Raw genomic sequence first — 17658 nt, 5'->3', positions numbered from 1 at the left:
TTTTGAATGTAATTGCAATTGTGTTTCTTCCTACCTAATTGCTTTCCACACTTCATCTTTCTGAAGGTCTTTGTTCTGTGAGCTACAGATCCTTTTCATCCATTAAAAATATGGGCTGTGTTTATTTAAACTGCTAATAAAATCCCCATAAGCTTTTACTGATTCTCCATTGCTAACTAACCTCCATTTGTTCCCTTCATTGACCTTCTCCCCTCTGTAACTGGAGATTCTTTCTTGGAGCTGACTGAAGCACTGATTGTATCCTGAAAGTATAGTCTAGGGTATGTCCAAAAATGCTTACAATGGAGCACTCAGAGGTTGGTATTCCTCCCTGGCACCCATAAACATCATCTGTCTTGTCCCACTCCATGTCTTCTAGCAGATGTTTAACCTGCCTTGTCCACACATTTCTCTCCTGCCATAAACAGAGGATATGTTAATGCCACAGCTCTGTAAGTCCTCCTAAAACACCAGTAGCAGCTTTTCCCCCTTCTCTCTGGTCAGTAGCATCATGAGGAAATGAAATGGAGGCAATAAAATACAGGAGAGAACCTGGGGCTGAAGCTTCCCCACTCCTCTGGCTCACCCGGCATCTCTGTCTTCATGCTGGCCCCTGTTCTGCCTGGCCCAGGCTGCAAAACTTCTCCTGTCTGAGCCCTTCTTATGCTGCCCATGGGTGTCCCTACTGAGCAGGAGTGCTGGCATTGTGTTTCTTGCTTGTGGCGAGCTCATGGGCTGGACTCAGGCACTAGTGAGTCACCTCCTCCTTCTAGGTTACATGTGCCATCACACTGATGAGGATCATTTTGGCCAGTCTTCGAAGGTCAGTATTCATAGATCAGCTGTGGAGAGGAGGGAAGGTGCTGCTCCAAATGGCTCCTCAGAGCGTCCTGGCTGCCCTGCTTTTTTGGTTGGGACAGCCTTGAGAAAGGCAGAGGCCAACTGCAGAGCTGAACCCCTCATCCCGCCAGACCTCCTTGGGCAGATGCTGGGAGTCCTGGCCCCCAGGGAAGGACAGGGTGAGAGCCCAAACCTGTGTGACATGGTGACCCATACAGGCAGAGCTGCCTAAAGGCATGAACAGACAGATGAGAATCTGCAAAGAGCAAATACACTATGTATTTTTGTCTTCTCTACCAAAACAGCAATGTAAATAGAAGTCAGCTGAGGTCATGTTTAGCTTATGCTGCTAATCGGCAGTGAACAAACAAAAGACAACGGTTCCAAGCTGTGACTATGTTACCGTTTCCTCTCCCTGAATGTGAGGAAAACCAAGACTTACAAAATGAAGAGTATTGTCAACACTGGCTTTAGGCAAAGTAACCTAAACAAAACTGAGAAGTAACTAACCAGAGTGAGGACTCACCCATTAATTCCAAGTAGCACTATGGGTTTTTTTTACCTCTACTGTTCATCTTTTGGTTCTATCCTACTCTGAATGTTTACCTTTCAAAATTGCACTGATAAGCTTGTCCACTGTACTGCATCAGCCAGCCTGGGCTCCTTCACAGTGTCCATGGCCATGCTGCAGCCTATCGCCTTTCCTCCCAGGTACTCTACTAGTCCTCAGTCTACAAAGGCTCAAAACTGATCTTTTCAACAAACAGCATAACTTTCAAGGTGATGGGGAATCTTCCTGTGGTGGGAAAACTGGTGATTCCCAGCTTTGCCACTTGCCTTTTGCACAAAAATGGTCTAAGTTAGGTTGGAGCTTCTTATAAATGACCAGCCTCTTCCCAGTTACCTTCACTGCTGCTGCAGCTCTCATTTTATGTTTTAAGGTAATACTATTTTTTCTGGATTTTCAGCTGTAGTGCTAGAAATGTGCTTTAATATCTTTTGTTCCAGAAAAATCTGCTTTGGTTTCTTCCTTTTGAAACTTTCATTTGAAAATTATTCTGAAATCATATGTGTTGAGAAATCTGCTTGGAATGTTTTTCTTTAGAAGTCCAAAGGTTCAGAAACAAGAAAAAACGTGTTGCACAGTTAGTGAATTCTTGTGTATATCTGGAGTGTATTATAATATTGTATACATCAATCAATATATCACATCATATTCAGTTAACCTGGACTGAAAACAGGAATGTTTCAAAGAGCCATCTTATAAGATACAGAGAACAAAAGCTTTGTAAGGATGGTTTGAGTTGCATTTGAGGAGAAAAATACATGGCATTGAAGCATATAGTGGATGTACAACACGTTGCTATATAGCAAATTCCTAGTGAGTCTTAGTGATATGCTAATGTTTCTAACAAGGGGAATAAGTAGGTATTAGGAGACTTATGATGCTTCTACATTTTGCCCATGACCGAGTTTGTGTCCCAGGACAGAGTGAGGGCATGGGCTTGCTGTCATGCTGAAGACCCACCATAACACACTTCTGCAGACTTTGCAAGGTTATTGGGCCTGCTTTAGAATCCCAGCAGCAGGAGGAAAGAATGGCCTCCTTAGACAAGAGAAAGACACACTAAATGTCAACAGTGGGAGAGCGACATAGTGCATGTGAAACCTGCATGCAGGCTGCAAGAACTTGGAAAATTCTGAAAAAATTTGGAAATTTGTCACTGGTCCACCTACTGTGGCCATCTCAAGAGGCTGGATGTCCCTTGCTACCGTCAGTGACCCCAGACAGCTTGGGGTCAGTTCGGCTGTCGATGAAGCCATCTCTGGAGTTTTGCTGTATAAGAAAATTCCCTGATAAATACTATCCTTGTCTTAATGTTGTTTTATGCAGTTACAGAAGTATAAAAGGGACCTTCTGGAATCTGCACTGACTCCTGATGCTTCACAGGGCTGGACTCAAATAGATAACTTGGGGATCTCTCAATGTGGGTCAAAATCTGGCCATGGGTTTCTCCAAATTTCACTGTCCCTGGGAGATCTGTGCAGTGTGTAGTAAGCCCTGTTATAGGGAAATCTCCTTGGTATGGAGCCTTGTTGTCAGTCCTGTGTCTTTTCCACCACCTTTTGTTTCTGTTGTCATCACTGAGCCTAAAAAAATTTGTAAAAAGCCACTTTGGTACAGGATCCACATATTTCACACACATGGGTGTGTAAACCTTTTTCAGGGCCTCAACTAACAGCAAGAATTGCAGGTTTCTCCATCATTTGGCTACTCAGGGTGTGGGTTAGCCAGCTGCTAACAGCTGCAAGGAAACAGACTGGAGCTGGAGGCTCCAGACCAATGGGTTAATCCCCACGTCCTTCCCTAGATTGTAATAGAAACCTTTTAACTTCCTGAAAATGTAAAATCTGCCTTCTGAAACCTGAGGTTTCCTATTAAAAAATAGCATTAATTAGGAGTAGTTGGTTGCCTCAGTACTGGGTTGGAGACAAGTTACGGTTTCACTGCAGTTGTCAGCCTCAGGAGAAGAGTATTTAGTGATCTTGAATAATAAATCGGTATATAAAATTGGAGAACTGTTTACAGAAGCAATAAACTAAATGCTTGTGTTTGGGGTCACATTGCAGTTTCTGCCTCTGTGTGCTGCCAGGAGGGCAAAGCAGCCATGACAATATACCCACACAGTGTATCAGCAGAGATGTCTCTCTTGTCCTCCATGTAAGGCTCATTACTTTTAAGGTTGGAAGTGACTATAGAAAACTTAATATTTTAGGAAGAGTAAACAGTGCCATTTAAGAGTTTGTTTGGCAATTCCCCCATTTCCAACTGATTCTAGGAGTCTGTTCTAGTCACACAGAAAACGGAGCTCTCTTTATATGCATGTTATCACTGCATTTCCCTATTTTATGAGAATTGTTTATTTGGCTGCTGTTGTGTTTCTTAGTGTTTTATGATGTTGAACTGGGAAGTAGTTCTCCTTCAACATCTGAGTAGATCTGATGGGAAATAATACATGACCGAACATTCAGACCATGGTTTGACAGAGACAGTCAAACCCCAAATTAACTGCAATTCTTCTACTTAGGTAGGAAATGGGGATCTTAATATCTGGAATAACGACAGAGGTGGCAACAGAGCAGTGCCAGGTTTACATTTGGCTCCCTAGCTGTGCAGATGCTCCAGTTGTGGCTGTGTCAACATGGACAGCTTAACCTGTTCTTGAACTCCAGAAAACATCTCAAGGAATGGTGCATCCATATCTGAACCTATCTTGCTTGCTGAGACTTGTCTTCCAGAGCTTCCAGCTTTTTATATAGAGCTTAAATAGGCCACATTCAGACACATGTATTTGCTTATCCAGTTTGTCCCTCTGAAACTAGCAGAAGCTAGCCAGCTGTAGAGGGCCTGGAAGCCAGCTATAGACGAGACTTTGCTGATTCTGAAAACAGTCAGTCAATCAGTCATATCCTTTTTGCAGTGTTATACGATAAATACTTCATATGAACTAGCTACAGGGGGAACTCCATATAATAAATGTTGGCACCATTACCAACATTTGATATTTTGCTCTTGCAAATGGTCTTTAAAACAAACTGCACTGTACTTTCAGAGTTTCTGACAAAACAGGCTCAGACTGTAAGTAATTATAATCTAGAGTTGCAGGAGAAGGAAATGGGGTGTAGAAGTGACTTCTCATCCTCCAGAAAATAAAAAGGGCAAAAAAAAAATTAAGAAGACTAATGTGTGTGTTCAAAGAGACCTTTTGCAGGTCTGCCATCGATAGAGAAGGAGGGATGTAAGCTAGGACAGTGCTGGGGTTGTGTCACAGGGAGATGTGGGAGTTATCTGAAACCATGGGGCTTTTTTGTAATGTAACCTCTCCATGCTCCTGTGACAAGGTAAAAGAGCTGCCACATTCCAAGACCTTCATTGCAACTTTGCTTTTACAAGCCAGAGTGTTTCTTTCTAAGTTGGTATCACAGATGGTAGTAAGAGAGATGAAGGCATACAGGTATGGGTAAGTCATGTTCCCATATGAGAAATGGTTGAAAGCAAGGAGATTAGTGTGTCCTTCAATAGCTAATAAAACTGAGACAGGCCCGTAACAGACTGCAGCTGTCCAGTGAGAGACCTGGAGATGAGAAGAACCCAGCAGAACCGCAGGACAGAATGGTTGAAAATCCTTTCCCCTTCTCTTGAGGTTGGTGTGAAAGAGGAGTAGCAGAAAACTTGGCATTCAGCGTGTGGGAAGCCAACTTAGATGTAAGTGGGAGGAACAAGAGTTAATTGCTGAGTGGGAGGGAGGCAGAACTTCACACTGGGAGGTTTTACTTATTTTATGGGGCTTGCTCTGGGCTGTAGAGCTTTTATGGGTCTCTGAGGAAACATCTGAGCTGGCTAGAAGTTCTGCTGAGCTGGATAGAGGACAAAAGTACAGTCAGCTGAAGATAAGAAAAAATATTTAACCCAATTTATATTTACCATTTTTATAATTCACACATTATTCGTATGCCAATATTTGCTCTTTTCCCCGCACTGTCCACCAATAAAGCTTTCAAAGCACTGGAGTGTCAGAACAATCTTTTTCTAAAGAACACTGCAAAAGTCCCTGGAAATCTTAACTGAAAAAAAACCCACCTACATTCCTCAGTCCTGCCATTTCCAGGGTGCTGGGGACAGGGACAGAAATTCCTCAAGAAATGAAAAGTCATCAGCTTGGTTTGGGGTTTCAGCGGTTTCACTATTTGGCCTGGGCTGAGAAGGCATTCCAAAATACACAGCTCCTGCTAACGCCACTGCCAGAGCACTTCTCCCTCACCCACCCATGTTTTAAAGACTCTTCTGAAATATATAAAGTCTAAGAAAGGGCCAAGAGTAGGCAGCCCAAAGTCCTAGCAGAGCCAGAATATTTATGAGGCAGGTACCTACATGTTGCATCCAGACATGGCTGTCCAGGATGAGTTTGTGTGTGCTCTGTACTGCCAATACAGCACAGACTGGCATGGGGCAGCTCTAACCTTGTGCTTTTCAAGCCAAATCGCTTTCCTTTGTGACTGAGACATTCTATTCTAACTCCAGGTCTCCCTTGACTCCTGCAAGCCACAGGTTAAGTTTTCTGAAGTAAGCAGTTTCTACATCTGTAGCTCATTTTCCACTTTATAAATACAATGCAGAAACTAGAATGCCATTGAAATGCAGACCACATTAAATACCCTGTCTGGCACTTCAAGGTAGTATAATAAGCTGTTTAGAGCTTCACGGAGCACAGCGACCACCAGTAAAGCCCCAGCACCCCTGTCTCTATTAAGTCTCACTATGAATGCACTGGTTACCAAAGATGTGATCTAAGTTCAGCATCTTCTGACAAGGAAATGCTGAGCTATCTGAAAACTTTTGAAATACGATGTTTCCTTCAGAGCAGGGGTGAGGAACGTTTTCCTTGCTGAGAGCTGAATAGACCCAAGCACCTTGGCTTCCAGTAACGTAATAACATGAGCATGGAGGGAAGTCAGGTGGCTGGGGACCGTAAGAATGATATCAGAGGTTGTAGCTGTCCCCTGGCCAACCTGGTCGCCCATGCTCTCCACAAATCAGACCAAAAGACTCTGCTGTTGCTGTCCTACTGAACAATATTATCCCTGCTTCCCAGCATCCTATGGACCAGGCTAATTTTAAAAGCTTAATCTATAAAGTATTTTCTGATATGTAATTATACTAAATTAAGGTGGGGGGAACAACCCTTTTATTAACAGAAGGCAACGTTTTATTTACTGTATAACTATTTTCTGGCCCAAAGCTTGTGTTACTTTGCACTCAGGTCTGTGTCAGAAGACTTTGTTTCCATTGGGAAAGAAGTCATTTATCATGCAAGCACCAGATGAGAAATACCTGCAAAAGGAGCAACAAAACCACCGATGTATGTGAAGTATGTATGTGCCATATGTCAGCTGTAGGCACGTGATCATATACAAATGGCTTATGGTACCTTCCTTTCCCCTTCTACTGAAGCTTAAGTGAAGTTGCACAGACATGAAATAAATCTGTGTAGACATGGAGTTGAACAGTGTTTGCTTATTTACCCTGCATTAGAGGAACAGTGGAAACAGCTGGCTTTTCAAAGATTTTGATGCTGTACCCGAGACAAGTTGCCTCAGTGTAAAGGCACTGCACATATGTGGAATGAAGGACTTTACTGGTGTCCAAGTCTTTAGCAACATGCCTGTCTGTCAGCCTGTAGGTCTCTCAGTCCATTGATGGAATGCACTCTGTCCTCAACCTGCTTTGGACTGCACTGCATCTCTGGGCAGCCTGTTTACTTCCCAGACTGTCCTCAGGGTGAAAAAGGTTCTCTCTATATTCAATCTGAACCTTCTTCATTTCAACTTATGCCCATTGTCTCTCATCCTCCCACTGTGCACCACTGTGAGGAGCCTGGCTCCATCCTTGATGGAGGGTGCTCTCCCTGTATGTACCAGGGGCTGCTGTCAGGTCTCACCAAAATGGTCTCTCCTCCAGGCTGAGGAGGCCCAGCTCTCTCAGCCTCTCCTCACAAGGCAAGTGCTTCAGCCCTGACCATACTAGTGGCCCTCCACTGAAATTTCTCCAGTTTATTGATGTCTTCCTAGTATTGGAGCACCCAAAAATTGACACAGTATTCTGGATGTGGTCTATCAAGTGCTGAGTAGAAGGAGCAGTCTCGTCCCTTGATCTGTGGGCTGTGCTCTTGCTCATGCAGCCCAGGGAGCTGCTGGCCTTCTTTGCTGCTTTTGGACAGAAAGGGCAGAGAGAACAGTCTTGACTTTGCTCACACTTAGATTAGCCACTAATCTTATCCTGGTGGACATGAGAGGAGAACCTGGACCAGACTAAATAGCTTTCAGCCTCAGTACCTGAGCTTTGTCTCCCATCGTGAGCTGAGGAGAGCAACAGAGAGATGCAGAAAACAATTTAAATAATAACTAAAATACACTGAACCACAAAACTCAATGAAATTTTAAACTGTTAACTACTAAAACATCAAGGGATAAAAGTAGAGGAAACCTCTGTTTATCTGATCTATACAGCTAAATCCAACTCCCAGTCCTGCACCGAGACCCTGCTGGCCAGGCACCTCCTCCCACCTAGCACCAGACCAAAGCCCACGGTGCTCTCAGCCTGAATCTTTAACTGCTCATCCATTTTCCTACACCCATATGACTAACGCGCACAACACCAGCCATGAGTTTGCTGGGACTTACAGGATGTGTACAACCCTTCTAGATTCCCTCAAAACTGCTGCTTTGTGGGGCCCCTGTGCTCCCTTACGAGTGGGACATGTCCCCAGATGCCTGCCTGTACAAAGTCCTGGTCATACTGAAGCTGTATCCACTATTGCAACATGTGAAACTTTCATGGTTCATTAAGCTGAGCTGCCTGTTTATCTCTGTGATTCCTCCTTCACATACTTTGCACTTACGATCATGGTACTGCCTGCGAAATATCTGCACTGGCTCGAGGTCAGCTGCCCACAGCATCCTGCAGGCCTGGGAGGACAGATGCCACCAGCCAGCAGGATACTGACAGCAACATTACTGCGATCAGGGGCCTGGAGCGGTGACATGTTGCATTTCAGGAAACATGAAAATTCAAGCTACAAATCCACTGAAGGGTTGACTGGAACGGACCTGGAAAGGTTAGCCGCTTCTGGTAATGTATCATATTCTTTCCATCTGCAACAGACTTTTATTGCCATTTCAGCAAAGTTTGGTTAATATCATTTCCAGTGTTTTTTCTTCCTCATGATACTCTCTGCTCTTTGGGGGTCTGACTAATGGTAGAAGTACTACAATTCTTTCCACTGTCTTACTCCTTGTATTTGTAGCCAAGTGTTACTGATCCAGAAGGTTTACATAAGTGTAACAAGCATCCAGATCTCTGCACTGGACCCCTAACCATTAGGGATTTTGCTGATCATTGCTAAATAGATCCTTTCTGGGGACTAGTTCTGCAAACACTTACGTGCATGAGCAACTTCCATAGATTTATTGACTTATGGGCATTTGCAGGATCAGATCATGAAATATTTGGTTTGCATTCAAGAAATTTCTCACTTAAACCCAAGACTTATGTCTTCATGGATCCAGGAAAAGGTTTTGGGTCATTCAAGATTAATATTTTGAACCCTTGTCAGGGATAAGAAACCATTCCTGGATGAGGAGGCAACAAGCACGTGGGAGATACTGACTTAATTTAGAAAAAAGGTTAGAAAGAGTTTAGCTAGCCCTCAGCCTTAGAGCGTGCTGTTCAGTTATTGCAGCTCACACCAGATCATCAAGTGTACCACTGTACTTCTCACCTGAAAGATAGTTGTATCAATTAAGTATTTTCTTAAACTGCAAATTAAGAGTTCTATTCATTTCCATTTTTGAGTTGGAGCATTTTGCTCAAGGTTTCCTCTCAGATCACGGAAGCTGGGCTCAAGGAATAGAATACCTCTGGTATTTTTCTGCTACCTTGATTTCAGAAGTTACAGGGGAAGCAGAACACCAAGCAGTGCAAGAATTGCCCTCAAAGAGTGGCAAATTTGCCCTCAAAGAGCTGATAGTGCTGCATCTGGGCAGTACTGTGCTTTTGCAGAGCCACTCAGTGTTGCACTGTTCTAACTGCATGTCCCCTTTGTAGGGCTAGAGGCGGGTCATCAGTCACAGAGAGGAGGGGGTTTCAGTGCCTCCCCGCTTTGCTGCCTGCTCCTACAGGAAGGAATAGTCATATAAAGGACAACTAAAATGATCCTGAACTAGTGACCCCCTTCAAGCACAGTCCAGACATTAAGCAATTTATATTTTCACAGGCTGGATGAACTGCAAGCAGCCTGGCAGGTGTTACTCACATCCCAACAGGTAGCTGTCAGCACCTGAGCACAAGCTGAGCTGGTGCCTTTTAGCCCTGCTTGTTAGCACTGGTTAGGGAGAGGTGGCTGGAAAGGATCCTTCTCTCTCTCCCTTTCTTAATGCCAGCTTAGTGTTTAACTCCTTCTTAACCACTTCCTACACACCCATTTCTGTACCCCCAGGAGCTCTGGATGGGTTGGATCAGCATGGTTTGCTGTGGCTTGAGAGAAAAAAAGTTGGAGCTGCCTGTATTTAATATCTTGATAGTGGCCATGTCTGGCCTTGCAGGCTCTTTTCCCATCTGGTGCCACAATGGCACTTCCCAAACGGGATTGCTGTAGCTAGGAGCACCATGGTTCACTCTGCTCTGATCGAGGCAAAGAGGGGAGTTATTCTGCTGTCCCTGTATTCCAGCTACCTGGGGCTATGCTGATACCAGCACTTGGTTGGAGCAGGAGTGCATTTCTGAAGTGAGTATCTGCCTTCTCCATGCACAACCTGAAAGAATTTGTGCTGCAGACTGGCCTCAAGGAGCTCAGACTGGGCTCCTGCCAGGTGAAACCAGAGTGAGAGTGGCCCCTGGGAGCGCTTGTAGTGTGTGCCACCTCCTCATGGACACCTGGTCCAGGCTGGAGCTGGGCTGAAGAAGCCCCCAGGGTGGGTAGTGTGAGGCAGGTCCCAGGTCCAGGAGGACCCACTCCATAGACCTATTTCAACTATGCTGCACTGCCTGTCGGTGCAGACAAAGCCATGGCCTTCTCCAAAATCCACCTTGATTATGAAGCACAGAGTTCTGAAAATAGCTGAACATTCCTCGGAGTGATTACATACAGCAAGAGGAAAGCTAGGAAATAATAACTAAAAAATAATCCTGCACACAGAGAGCAAAGCTATGATGTCTGGTTTGGATAAAGGCAGCACAGTCCTGAACTTTCACCCAGTTTCAAGCTGTACTTTCATGCAGTTCAGAGAAAAATCTTCACCTTGTCTTCCTCTGACCTTCTCCAGAACCACTTCCACTCCTGACAGCCTTCTCTGGCTCTTCATTCCTCAGCTGCTTGCAAATCCCATGTAGCATCCCTGGGCAAGTGCATTGCATTTGAGAGTATTTATGCCCCACTTTGAGATCTCAGAGCCACTTGTCTGAATTTTTCCTTGTGGTGGTCTGATCTGCCCCAGCTGGGGATCGTATGCTGGAGAAGAACAAAAGCCCATGGAAATACTTTGACCACAAAAATTAGGGGTAAAATCTTGCCCTTTCTGAAGTTTGTAGGAGACTTTCCATCATTTTTGGCTGGACAAGATTTCATCCTATAGTGCTGCTTGCCTTTAGCATCACTCTGAGGAATCAATGTGTAGCCACAAAGTTTCAATAGAGTTAAAACCTGAAATGGGCAAGAAATGCATGCTAGCCAGTTTGAAGAAATCCGTCAACCTGATACTCATTTTAGAACAAATAAAACCATTTCCCTCCTTTCTCCCCATCGCAAAAGTTTAAAACTTTTCCTTGAAAAGAAGCCAATACTTCTGAAGGACTTTTTTTCATACAAACATGAAGAGCCCCTCAATGCTCACCTGGAGTGGTGCTGGTCATCATTGCATTCCTTTAGGTGGGGGGTCTCCAGCAGAGCTGGGCAGATTTCCTGTACAGTCAGAGAAGAGAAACAGGCACTTTTAGGGAAAGACTCAGCTCATCCTGAAACATTGGAGTGATATAGCTCTAGGCAAACACCTGAGTGTTGGTGCCTACATGCTTTCTAGAGGTGGGACTCAGTTGCCTAAACACAGACCTCTCTCCTGGAGATGCAATAGCATACCTTGTGCAGTCCCTTGACATGTACCTTGTGCAGTCCCTTGACATGACCCTGGAAGGCTGTGAGTCACCCACAGGTCTTGTGTTGTACCTGCCAGCCCCATGGGGTGCCTACCCTTAGTCACCTATGTTTAAGCAAGGGAATGAAGGTGAACTGCATGGCTCTGTAGGCTTTGCTGGCTCCATGGGGTAGCTTTTTGCTCAAGGCTTTAAATGTTACCAGAGGCACTTACATGGGGACACAAACGTTTAGGTGCCCATATCTGTAGATAAATCCCTCTGTAGATGCCTAACTTGGTTAGACGGCTCTTATCCTAAGGTTTCCTGCTGGTTTCTATTGCCCTATGCAGGCAGGTTATGTTGTGCCAAGTTACTTTTAGGCAGCAGTGTAGCAGATGACTCAAGTTAGGTGGGATGAGTGCCTTTTGAGGAGACCTAGGGTCAAACTCTTTCTATATCAGGTCCTGATCCAGGCCTGGAGCAATGCAGACTACATGGACAAGGTAGCTCTTCTGGAGCACCTTGCCCTCAGCCCCTTTCCACAGCTGGGGAAAGGCCCTGGATGCAGCCTCGGGAACTGGAAGCTAACCTGGGCATGGCTCCTCTTAGCAGCTGCTGCCAGATCACTGCACAGCCCATAGCTGGCTTCTCTTCAGTTCGTTTTTAATGTTAGCTGTCACTTCAGCATCAGGTAAGGTCATAGCCTCCATGCTTGGGGATCAGACCTTGGCAATCTGAAGTGAATGGTGTGGGCTGCCAGAGGCTGGCCACGCAGAAGGACACTCGAGTTTATTATTTTAGAAGAGTTCGTGCATTCCAAGCAAAGCCGATAGCTTGTGGGGCCCTTTGCATTGTCAGGGTGGTGGACACAGGATACCTTCTGCTGGGGAGGGACACTGGGCATTCGGTGCAGCTCTGAAACCCTGCCACATGCCACAGATTTAGAAATTCTTACAATAATTGCAGAAGTAAGAGGATAAGGCATCTGAAAGCTGAAGTTCTGTCTGGCGGCATCACTAGTGTGCAGGGAGCATTGCTGGGAATCTGGAAACCTGTGCTATAGCGGGAGCAAAGCATTTGTCACGGCTTCATTGCATTTAGGATATTAGACACATGGTGAGAATTAAGGCAGGTTAAGTGAACCTGTACTCACCGATGGCCCCGTGAGTGAAATCCAGGGACGTCCCAGCTGTCTCAGGCTGTTGCCTTCACAGGGTCAGAGAGAGGTCACCACCAATACCTTAGAAATCCCCGCTTGTCAGAGACAACTTTTGAGATAGAGATGTTTTAAAAATAATGCCAAGGACAACAAACACGTTAAGGCTGAAGGACAAATTGCCAGATGACTGCAGACACAGGGTTTCTCTTTCATTTCAGAATCCAGATGCTGTAAGGTTTGTTACCAGTTTCAAACTTCAATTATTTGATTTTTTCTTGACTGGAGAGGAATGATGAAAAACAAGAAGTTAGCGATGATGTTCTACATCTGTTTGGCAATTTCTTCTTGCTTTAAGCGTGTTCAGCAGCTCCACATCTCTGCTGGTCTGAGAATATTTAGTGAGCAGCAAGGGTGAAATATATTGACTTCTAAATAACTACATTAAAATTGCAATGAGGAAAACAGAAGGAGATAAATCTTCAAAGTTCTAATTCTTGTATGGCTTGGCATGTTCCTCTTTGTTTATTATCTGTATTGGTATAGTGCCTGCATCAGGGAGCAGTAGCCTGCTGTGCTTTGGAAAGTGGCTAACAAATGTATCCCTGCCCCGTGGACCTGACAAGCAAAATCAGAGAAACTGCAGGGAATGTAAAACTGGTAGAATTCAAGTGACACATAGCTGGGAAAAAGATAAGCTTTAGGTCGAGCCTACAAAGGAGAGAGAGTAGATTCATTGTTTTCAAATGACAAAGCCGTAGGAAATGGGATACAGTGGAAGCTGTTTTCAACACTGATTTTCTTTATCACATTAAACAATAACTTTTGTTCTCGACATCTTTTTCTACTCTGGTGGTGGTTTCCTTTTGGAAGCAGATTGCTCAATTGGTTTACTGTCCAAGGGCCCATTTCTCATATGAATGATGCATGCACAGAAGGGCTGAGTGGGAGAGGCTCCTCCAGCCCCACAAGGACTGTCAGGATCTGACATTCTTTTCTGAACAGAAAAGAAGAAACGTTGAAGCCCTGGAAAAAAAAAAAATGTGTAGCAAATCCAAAGGAAATGAACATTTCAGACTGGGTGAGCAGATTCTCTATTTTCTGAATGTTTATTTTGATTTTGACCTTTTAAAAATGTTTCCAAATGTTTTTTCTTTTCAAATAACTTACCAAACCTTTCAAAGGGAAATGCCATTTCAATGTTAGAGAGTCCTTGGAATGCTGAGGCATCCAAATATTTCAACTATACCCAAACTTTTCGCACTGGGACATACATAGGTGTGAGAACTCTGTGCAGTGTGAGAGCTTTGCACAATGACAGCTGCTCTGCAAGGCATGGGAATGGCTGCAAGCAGGGAGTGGCAGGAGTTTGCCCATGGCATGGCTCCTGTGGTCAGGCTGGTGTTGGCTACTCCCACAGAGGCCAGCCTGAAAGGACCCGCACCCACTACCCGAGCAGTCTCCTACTTCATGCAGAAGGTATGTGTGAGTGAGGTCTTGACCTAAAGCCCATTTAGGGGCACTGTGCAGTTACAGCTGGAAGCTAGCTGGATGACAGCTAGAAAAGCACACCTCAACAAATCACAACTACATCAAAGATGCATGTAGAAAGAAGTAACACATATGTACTTGTCCTCCTTCTAGTGGCTGGGTGTCAGCAGGGACAGCTGGAGGTACTTATGGTCCTTAACAGTCCCGTTTCGTTCCAGTTTGCTTCTGACCACATCAATCCTTCTTAAAAGACAAGTGTTGCCTCCTGTTCCTTTCAGCCATGGCCCACATATTCACTCCATGTAGCGATGGGGGCTTCTCTGATCTTTGCTCATGCTGCCTGCCACTGTGTAATTTGAGAGAAAATCAGTGAGGGATGGTCTGGCAGCCTGCAGGACCATGTGGAGCTGCTGTGCAAAGGTTCTCGGTTCTTGGGGAAAAGTAGCCACCTGATGGATTTTAATGGTATGAAAGACTTTCTGAACTGATCCTAGGATAAGATTCCTTAGCTTTAGGATTGCATCTCAGACTGATATTTAAACCAACTTTGCCGGTTTTACCCACCTGCCTATCAGAAAAGCAATGATTCTCCAGCTCACCTCCTTTGAAACACAGCTCATGACAGCTTGAAAGCTCTCAGTTGCACCACATTCCCAGCACCTTCCAGGCATCCCAAATCTGAGTTCCCAGAACTTCTCTCCCCTAAATCCTTCTAAACTGGGCTCCCTTACTCGGTGGTTTTGGCTGCCACAGGGAATTTATGGCTAGAACCTTGAGCCTAGCTTCTGTTGTCAATCAGAGGACTATTTTATTGCCACCAGAAAAAACCCAAAAATAAATTAAAAAAATATTGAGGGGATAGCATGTCAAATTTGTAAAGTTTTGTGATTTGGAAACCATGCATAAAGGTTTAAGGAGAGCCCACCCAGTCTTTATCTCAGTACCCCACCCTTCTGAACTGGGAGGGACAATGATGACAGTGAACCTCGTCCAGAGCTACTGCCTTAGAGGTGTTTATTCCCATTTCATCAAACAAGTGAAATCTTGGACTGCAGTCATTTCCATGCCAGAAAGACTAAGCCTATCTCTGCAAATTAATGGGAGAAACTCAAGTGTGCCAAAGGAGGATGAATCCTTATGGCAATTAGCAGTTTTGTAGCTCATTATCTTTCTTTCAACTCATAAGACTGTTTTCCCCATAAATATTTCAACATCCAGGAGAATGTAGTGGAAAGCCAGAAGCACAGCATGCATTCCAACCTGCTCTCATAAATATGCCTCACACTGAAGCTGTCCTGAAGTCTGACCCAACTGTGAGTATCATCTTACACAAGCTGGAAGAAGGGGAGGAGAGCAGCCACTTTGCTTCTTCAGATACCCAGTGTAACTGGTGTGCCTTAACCATACAGGCTGACGCACAGAGATGGAGAGTAAACCTGGCACACATCCCTCTGGATAACAGAAGTGAAGCCAGGCATTTGGCTGTTGCTGCTGGTGGCAGTGGAAATCATACCACACACTTTCACATTCTCTTGACATGGCCACTGAGAAGCAACTGTCCCAAACAGACTACTTCAGATGCTTAGAAACAAATTCTACAGGTGAAAGGCCAGTGCATTTTTGCATTAAAATAATAGCCAAGCTTACTCCCTTTCCGATCACTTATGGTTGTTAAATACGTAAGATGCATCAAGGGATATTCTGTATGTTTTATAGCTCTTTAAAATATTCTTTGTCTCACTTAACTTATGCTCGGACATTCTTTATTATGCTTATCTTTGTTTTCAGAAATATCTGAGTTTCTTCTCTGACCTCGTGATTTGGCCCTGAGCTCCTATTTTGTCTGTGTGTTCCTCTAAACCTTTATACTCCTCATTTATCCAGCCACTTCTGCCTCTTCTTGTTTTTCACCTTATTCAGGAAGTCTTTCATGTATGCATACTTAAGTTCAACCAATTGTTCTTGCTTTTTTTGGTTTAACATTCAACTTCGGTCTACACACAGAAAATATCTGCTACTTAGGAGCTACTACAGTGCTCAGTGGTAGAAGGCTGTCTAGATCTGGAAACTGAACACTGAAAATACTGCCCTTGAGGATGCCTTGCTTGACTTACTGGCAGTCTGCGATCCATTCCTGGGATACTCGACCCCCTGCGCACTATGTGCTGTATGCATGGGGAGTCTGAAAGCCAGATCCACCTTGGGCCTCAGATCAATTGGTTATCAGGACTGTTCTTCTTCACCTGTGGTAAAGTGTCCTGACTATGCTGAAGCTGGTGCAGCCATATGAGCGTTTGTGAGTTAAGTGTCTTTCTTAGTGAGTTATTTTGGACAATCACAGGACAAAAGGCCTCTTTTTTCCCCCAGGAAACATTGCCCCTGTTGCTCCTGCTGTTTCTTTGCCACAGAACTGTAGAGACTGGTAGACTACCGGAGATGTATAACATCAAGCAGAAATATCAAGGGAGAGGCAGCAGAGTTGCCTGTTAATGGCGAGGCAGGGGAATGCAGTGTGGCTAGAGGGGGACACAACATACAGTCAGTAAAAAAAAGTAAGAGATACACAAGGAAGACTCAAAGAAGGTTGAAAAAATCCCTGGCATCCATGTCAACTCCAGAGGAGGTTTTGGATCCATTCCTGCATGTGCAGGAGACAGGTAGGCTGCACAGAGCACGTGGCATAACACATGGCAGTCGTGCCTTAACAGTGATGGCAGGGGCAGTGAGCTGCTGTTGTGGGTTAACCCCCAGAAACAAAGTATCACGCAGCTGCTCGCTCACTCCCCCCTACCCCCAAAAGGGGTGTGGGGGAGAATCAGAAAGGAATGTAAAACTCAAGGGTTGAGATAAGAGCAATTTAATAATTACAATGAAATAAAATAGAAGGGGAAAAACCTCAAACCAATAATAATAAAAAAAACAACAACAGTTGTAATGAAAAGGAGGGAGAAGGGGAGACGAATAAAATCCCAAGGGAAGGGAGAAAACCCAAGTGACACACAATACAACTGCTCACCACCCGCTGACTGATACCCAGCCAGCCCCTGAGCAGCTATCAGCCCACTCTGGCCAACCCCCCGCCCAGTTTATATACTCAGCATGATGTCCCATGGTATGGAATATCCCTTTGGCCAGCTGGGGTCAGCTGTCCTGGCCATGTCCCCTCCCAATTCCCCGTGCCCCTCCAGCCCTCTCGCTGGCAGGGCCCCAGAACCTGGAAAGTCCTTGACTGAGTATAAACATGACCCAGCCAGAGCCAAACCCATCAGTGTGCCACCAACAGTGCTCTCACACCACATCAGTCTGGGTGAGAAAGGAGCGCCGGCCTCGTGGGCTGGGGCTGCGACACCCGTGCCCTGCCGCCCAGCCGAGGCCCTGCAGGTGGGAGCCCTGGCCGGGGAGGGGGGCCGGCAGGGCTGCACCGCCCAGGGCCCACATCTCTCTGGCGAGTGGGGCACGGTGACAGACAGGGCTCGGGGTGCAG

The sequence above is a fragment of the Falco biarmicus genome, chromosome 6 (genome assembly GCF_023638135.1).
Source record: "Falco biarmicus isolate bFalBia1 chromosome 6, bFalBia1.pri, whole genome shotgun sequence".
In the NCBI taxonomy this organism is placed as follows: Eukaryota; Metazoa; Chordata; class Aves; order Falconiformes; family Falconidae; genus Falco; species Falco biarmicus.
This window is presented reverse-complemented; position numbering follows the sequence as displayed.